At 41.0% G+C, this 7,545-nt stretch overlaps 1 pseudogene; it reads left to right on the top strand.

The window, feature by feature from the left end:
- Nucleotides 1–5,853: 5,853 nt before the first annotated feature.
- Nucleotides 5,854–6,932, top strand: LOC144228062 (mitochondrial fission regulator 2 pseudogene; annotated as a pseudogene).
- The last annotated feature ends 613 nt before the right edge of the window (nt 6,933–7,545 follow it).

A 7,545-nucleotide genomic window follows, 5' to 3' on the forward strand; every position in this document is an offset into this window, starting at 1 on the left:
AAACTGAGAGCTGGGGGGTGGGGTGGGGAGGGAAGATTAGGGAGAAGTCTAACAAGGAATTTTCTAGAAAATTCTGTGAGCTATGCAATATAAATGGCTTCATCTATCTCCCCTCTGAAATAATAAGTAAAATTTACATTGCTAATTATTGCTGTGGTGAGCGGATTGGTTTTTTTAAATGAAAACATGAAGACAGCTTAATATGTAGCATCCAAAGAGTTACACTCTAGATTTTGCCCCTACCCACTCTCCTGAAAGTGCTTTCATTAAAATAGCCAATGATCTGATGATTACTATGGCGAAAATCTAGAGAATGCGCCGATGGATAACAATTAAGGAGAAAAATAGAGACTCATTAGGTATTAGGTTTTGGTGGAAAGAATCTTGAACAAAACAGGTCTAAAGGCTGTTTTTCAAGTTCAACCTTGGATAGGGCAAGTAAACTTCATTTTTTATTACTTCTTTTTAACCTTTTCAGGGGAAAAATTGCACAATACAGTGCCATTTTTGCGCCCATAAAAATGCTTAGATTTAAAAAGACAGAGCAAATGTTGGAATAGGGCAACATGACTCCCATATATCACTGCTGGTAGCATAAAATGGTAAAACTACTTTGGAAATCAACTTGGCAATTTCTTATAAATTAAACAATACATCTGTATTTTCCATTCCTAGGACCCAGTATTTCCATTCGTAGGTGATTTTTCAAGAAAAACAAAAACTTAATGTCCACAAAAAGACTTATACAAGAATGTTCAGAGCAGTTTTATTCATGGTAGTCTCAAACTGAAAACATCCCAAATGTTCATTTATAGGAGAATTGATAAACACACTATGGTGTCTTATGAAATGAAATACTACTCAGCAATAAAAAGGAATGGATCACAAAAACTTGTTGATGAAGGAAACCAGATATAAAAGACTACAAACTATGTTTATATTTTTATAAAGCTCAAGAATACGGTGATAGAAATCAGAAGAATGGTTACCTTTGGGGGTGGGGACCAAATGGAAGGAAGTACAAGAAAATTTTTTGAGATAACAGAAATATTCTATATCTTGATCAGGGTGATGGTTACACAGATGTGGACACAGAGCTGACTTCTACATTAAGCACAGTAAGTACAGTATTTAGGATGCAGAAGATTTTTAGGGGTCATGAAGATATTTTCATTTTAATTTCTTTTAAAAGTAGAAACATAAAAGGAATATAGCAATAATGCAGGTATCTTAGATTATATTGGTTGTTCTACCAACAGGATCATAAAATATAATTCTTAATATTTTGTATAAAGAAAGAGGCATATGAATGCAAAAGTACCTAGGGCCTAGGTAAGTCATAATGCAGCCTGGTATATGCATTTAGGAACATCCATCAAATCATGCATTTAAGATACATGCATCACCCTATTTAAATTTTACCTCAGTAACAAAAATGTTTTTTAAAAAAGTACATTGCTGTTATGTTCTTTGGTAAAAGTGAATTTTTTGTGATGAAAATGAAGTAAAACTTTCCTCAAGGGATTAAAAGAGACTTCTACCCAAAAAATGAGCATACTGTGAAGAAAGAAAATACAGTCTAAAAAAGGAAGCCAGAAGATAGAGTTATGAAATATAAGGAAAGTCTAGGACTTTGGCCATTGTATTAGTTGCTGGGTGCCATATCAGAGGAGCCACTTAAGAGAAAGCACATTTTTTTTTTTGTATTTTTAAAGATATATATTGAGATCCTAAAATGTTTCAGAAACTTGAACTAAAGTCTTTGAAGTTCTAGCTTCAAAATGTGTTTGCATATGTGTATTCTCACATAATTGTAACTATGACAAAGTTTTTTCAGCTTCATATTCTTTCTGAAAAATACTAAGATAAAATCTAAAATGTTATGGTATTTTTGAGCACCTGGGTGGCTCAGTCAGTTAAGTGTCTGACTTAGGCTCAGGTCATGATCTTGCTGCTTGTGGGTTTGAGCCCCACATCGGGCTCTGTGCTGACAGCTCAGAGTCTGGAGCCTGCTTTGGATTCTGTGTCACCCTCCCTCTCTGCCCTTCCCCCACCCCTCACTCTCTGTCTCTCTCAAAAATAAATAAACATTTAAAAAATTTTAAGTATTATGGAACTTCATAAAGAAAATGCCAATGGAAGAGGATGCACCATAATGCCAGCCTTATCCTCTGTCTTGTGATCCTTTGAAGTAATAGACCTCAACATCTCATTAAGGAAAGACCAATAGCCACAGCAAGAATGGGCAAAGGATATGGATAAAGAGTTTATAGGAAAGGGAACACAAATGGTTCTTAAATATCTTAAAAGAGTTTCAGTATCACTCATGGCAAGTAGTAATTTTAAAACTACTATAAAATACCATTTTCACCCATAACATTCTGTCTTGTGGCTGGCACATGACACATAGCCACCTACAAGTTGCTACTAGTTGGAGTAGAAATTGGTGCAGCCAACATGGAAGTATTTATCAAAGTTACGGGTGCATATATAGAGATTCCCATTCCTGGCCAAGAGGGAGTAAACTTGTGCTGTATTTACCTTCATGCTTGAGACAAGTGTAAATTCACACCAAATGGATGAAACAATGATTTGGAAGATACTGGCCATCAAGCAACAAAGAACAGCAGTCTGGGAGAGACAGGAAATAAGTAAGGCAAACATCTGAGTGTCCCAGTCCATTGCCTGGAGAAAGGTTCCGGGCTTATACAGGCCAGAGAAACCCAGGCAGAACCCGTGGTCTTCTGAGTTGCAGAACAGAGTTTAGGACATGAAAGGCCAGGGCAAATGGAATTGGTGAGCAGAGTAAGAAAGAAGGAAGTAGAGAAAGGGTGGCCAGAGATCTGCAGTGAGGTCCCTTCAAGTCTGGCTAAGCACTTACTACTGCAAACGTTTGGGGAAACCAAGCTGGGGAAAGAGACATGATTATACCTCTGACCCATTCATAGAAGTGTTTCCTCTCCATACAGGTATCCCGGGTACACTATGTATTATTGTGCAAGTTCACTGCTTGAGTGCCTTCGGCCTAAGATGCTAAAGTCCAGCCTATCTTCTTTGTTCTAATTAAGCATCCTGGCACTGGGGCAGAGATGAGAAGAGCTTAGAGAAAGGAGTCTTTATGATACTCCCATAGAAATGGCATGAGATTGCAACACTGTCTTGGCCCAGGTGGAGCACCTTTTCCTAATTTTCACAAAGGCAAATATGAATAATGTTTCTAGAAACCGTATCACATACCTCAGCCATATCTCAGCCACATTGCAGTAGACAGTTCTATGGTCTCAGATTTAGTTTTGTTGACAGTAGCCTTCGCTCACACTTTCCACGAAGTGTGACAGAACAGTGCACCAAGGGGCATTCTTTATTTATTGGGGGAGGGGATAGAAGGCTGGCACAGTTCTATAAACAATCCTGGGGTGCTCTGTATACCAGCTAGGAGGTCCTAGCAACTTCTAAAATATTGAACCTTAATATTGGCTTTTTCTCCTCCCCTGTCTCACTCCCTCTACTCCCTTACCCCTGTTCCTTGGGATCACATTTCATTAAAGTATCTGCACCCAAGCCCTTGTCTCAGCATCTCTGAAGTAGGCAATAAGGTGAGGTTAACTAAGATAGCACTGATGGTCTAGTAGTGACCTTACTCTTCCGTGGGCAAAACGATACACACTGTAGTATTATTCATAATAGCAAAATGTATTCATTGGTAGGAGATCAGTTAAAGAAATTTGTTACACCCATACCATGGAATACTATCCAGCTTTTTAAAAATGTGTAAGGCCTCTTGATGTGCTCCTATGAAAAGAACTCTGAGAGATATTTGAAAAAAAAAATGTTGAAAACTTTTTTGGTATGCTATATTTTGTATAAAGTAAGGAGAAATACAATAAATGTTCTTTTATATGTGCATAAGGAAACTCTGAAAAGATACATAAACCATTCAAAGTTATTGATCATGTTTTTGGGGAGATTGGGTACTAGGCAGATTGGGGCAGTGGTGGAAAAAAGAAAATTCCTTATATAGATGATATACACATCCACACAAACACACACATGTAATGTGTAATGTATAAAACATTCTAAAACAAATATATCTATCTCCTCCCTTGAACCCGCATTTTCTTCCCATAGGACTCTCTTTCTGAGAGGAAGTTTCCATAAACAAATTTCAGGAAAGGACGCCATTTCTTTACCTCATATAATATAGTGTTCCATCCGTTGCTATCCACTCTTTGTCCCCCGCTATGGCCCTGAGATTGTTCTCACTTCCTTGTTAAAACATCCCGCAGACACTTGTCAGTACTTTCCTTATTCTATATGTTGGCAGCATTTGATTCTTTTAACTCAGTTTCCTTCTTCAGCCTCAACTCTTCCTCCATCTACCCTCCCACACTGTAGCCCAGTCCCACTGTTTTCTTTTCTCTCTCACACTTCCTTGTCTTTAAACATTCTAAAATTTCTACCTAAATGGTTTCTCCCCACCTCCTACCACTACTATTTCCCTTTTATATGGTGAGGGTGAATTCATCCTTCAGGTGTCCATTTAGATGTCACCTCTACTAGTGAAACTTCTCTTACCTTTGATTGGATTAGCTTCCACAAAATCCTGTGCTTCCTTCATCATAGCACTTTTCACACTGTAGTACCACTGTTTGTGTAATTTCTTGCCTCTGCTACTAAACTCAATGTTCCTCAAGGATGGGGACCTTGTCTGCTTTGTCCACCATTTGTATTCCATTTTACTCCTGAGGACGTAGTAGTGTCTTCCACCATCTATGTTCTCAAAACCATGTGTTGAATGAATGAATGAGCCAAGTGTGTCTTACAGCCAGAATCTAGAATCTCCCAGAGACTGGGAAGGCCAGATATGTGGGATAGAGTACTCAATGTACCATCAAGTGGTATATATAAACGGACCAAAAGACAATCTTTAGGTCTTGAGAGACATGTGCTCTAATTCTTAGGAATTGGCCTTTAAGAGAAATTTCACTAGACATACAAAATCCCACATCGTAGTTGACAAATGTTAAAGAAGACTCTGGGGAAAATCTACATGGAGCCTAATACCCTCTGATATCAGCTTGTCATCATTTTATAGTCTCCTGAAGAGCAAATAGATCAATGTTGTCCCTTGTTCTTAAGTCTATGTCACTTTTCATATCTACACTGACGGCTAAGTAGTCATGTTGGTAAATTCCCTGCTAAATACCGCTTTGTTGATAAGTTATGCCTCTTCTCATGTTGAGAAGAAATAGGAGAAGCTTGACCATCGGTCACCTGAATAGGGTAAAAAAGGATTGTGTTTGGATGTCACATGGGCCCACATTTTATGCACTGAGTTAAATTTTGTCATTGCACACCTATTGCTCCTAGGGTATACGGTCACCAGATTATGCTTACAGGCTTTTTTTTGTTTTTTGGGTGTGTGTGTTTTGTTTGATTAATTGATTGATTGATTGATTTTTGCTCTATTTGTGGATTTACTGGCAGGGGCTGAGACGGTATGTGCCCCTTGCTCTTTCTGCCCTTCGTGGGTGCGTGAGCCATGGAGTGCGGAGTTGTAGGGGCAGGGTGAGGTGGAGGGAGATTCCCGGNAGCGGCATTGAGGGATGGGAAAGCGCTCGGCCCCTTCCCCCCAGCTGTGAGGAGCTAGCTCAGAGCTGGCGGAGTGTGGAGTGCCCCCCCCCCCCATCCCTTCCTCCTGTCCCGGTGGGAGGCAGGAGCAGCCCCGGACCGAGGAAAAGCCACGCCACTTCCCCGTCTGGGCTTGCCCCTGCGGAAGGAGCTGGCTCAGGAAGGGGCGGTGGCAGCCAGGGATGGTCATGGCGCGAGTCTCAAGTGCGCGGTGATTGCGGAATGTCGCTAGGCCCAGGGTGGCAGGCGGCACCGAGCGGGCAAGTTGCCAGCGGCCAGGAATGTGAGGCTTTTGGTCCAAAGCCCTCCCGATGTGGGCTAGGGTTGGCCGGCGAGTGGGAGGCACCAAGAGACGGGCACGGTGGGTGGGGCGGGCACCTGGGGGCCGGGGCTCAGAGCTTGCGGGGGTTCACCCACTTGTAGGTGCCCTCGTACTGGAAGCTCCCTCTCTTCATCAGCTCGTCTGCCTCCGCGCGGTCTCGGCTGCGGTAAACATAGGGGTCGGGCTGGGGCTTTTTCGCACGCAGATCGCTGCTATTGTGAAAACGCAGGAACTGAAAAACCGGGCAAACGTCGGCTTCTTTGATTTGAACGACGAACCTAGCAGTTTGGGACAAAGACTGTCCCCGGAAGCTGCTGAACTGAGTGTCAGCCCGGATCCATTTTCAAGTTCACTGTTTTTCCCTCCTCCTGCTTCTCCTCCTCCCGTGCCCCCTCAGCTTTCTTCTCCTCAGCGTCCGTGTTCACTCACACGACCAGAAACTAATAATACGTGTAACTCAGATAACTCAGCAAGTGAAATGAAAAGACAGGCCTCAGGTGATAGTAAGACTAATGACAGACATCGTTTGAAAAACCAGGAAAACAAAGATGTTCCGAACACGTTGGACGTTCTGAAGGACATGAACAAGGTTAAGCGCCGTGCTGTTGAACGGTCACCTGCAGGGAGACCCATTCATAGGAGGAAAAGACAAGATTCACTCCGGGATCCAGTGTCTTTAATATCCCATGCACTTAAGCAGAAATTTGCATTCCAAGAAGATGATTCCTTTGAGAAAGAAAATAGGTCTGGGGAGTCTTCTCCATTTTCTAGTCCAGAAACTTTGAGACTGAGCTATAATTATGTAAAGTTAATTTTTTAAGTTTTCAAAAGTATATTGTCCATGGTATATCTTTGCCCTCAAGTTCTCTCGAAGTTCTTGCGCAGAATGGGCCGTACAGTTATTTGCTGGTACCGCCAACATTTGTTATTTCTGTTAACTTATCAATGTTCCTTTTAGCTTTTACCTTACTGTGAAGTATTTTTTTTAATAAGACACTTGATTTGGAAAAAAAGAGTTGTGCCAGTTGCACCATAAAATCAGTTTTCTTTCCTGAGGACTGATGGATGTGGGGGGAGGGGGGATGGGCATGGAGGAGGACACTTGTGGGGATGAGCACTGAGTGTTATGTGGAAACTAATTTGACAATAAACTATTTAAAAAAAAATCAGTTTTCTTTCTCTTTTCTGCTTCCTTTCCCATCAAAACAAAACAAAACAAACGGACCAAAAAAAAAAAAAAAAAGGAAAAAAGAAAAAGAAAAAGAATTCTTGTTGGGAAAGGAAACAGATGCATTGGGAGAGGGAAAATAAAAGCTATTCAGAACTATGCCTCAACAAAGTGTGTGAAAATTAAGTGTGTGGGAAGTTCTGGAACTTTCTCAGGATGCAAGAAATTGCAGACTGGAGGGAGCTGAGAAGAGTCCATGCAGGTTATGCATTGCATCCTGTTAATGTTCCTCAGCATTTAGAATAAAGAATGTAATCTCTTACTAATTATCTTTGGCTAAAACAATTATGGCTACTTGAGAGGGCTTCTTTAAATGTGACCCTGTATTTACAGATGATATGCGCCACTGGATTTGTGACTTGCA

The sequence above is a fragment of the Crocuta crocuta genome, unplaced genomic scaffold, assembly GCF_008692635.1.
Source record: "Crocuta crocuta isolate KB4526 unplaced genomic scaffold, BGI_CrCroc_1.0 scaffold162, whole genome shotgun sequence".
NCBI classification, from domain to species: domain Eukaryota; kingdom Metazoa; phylum Chordata; class Mammalia; order Carnivora; family Hyaenidae; genus Crocuta; species Crocuta crocuta.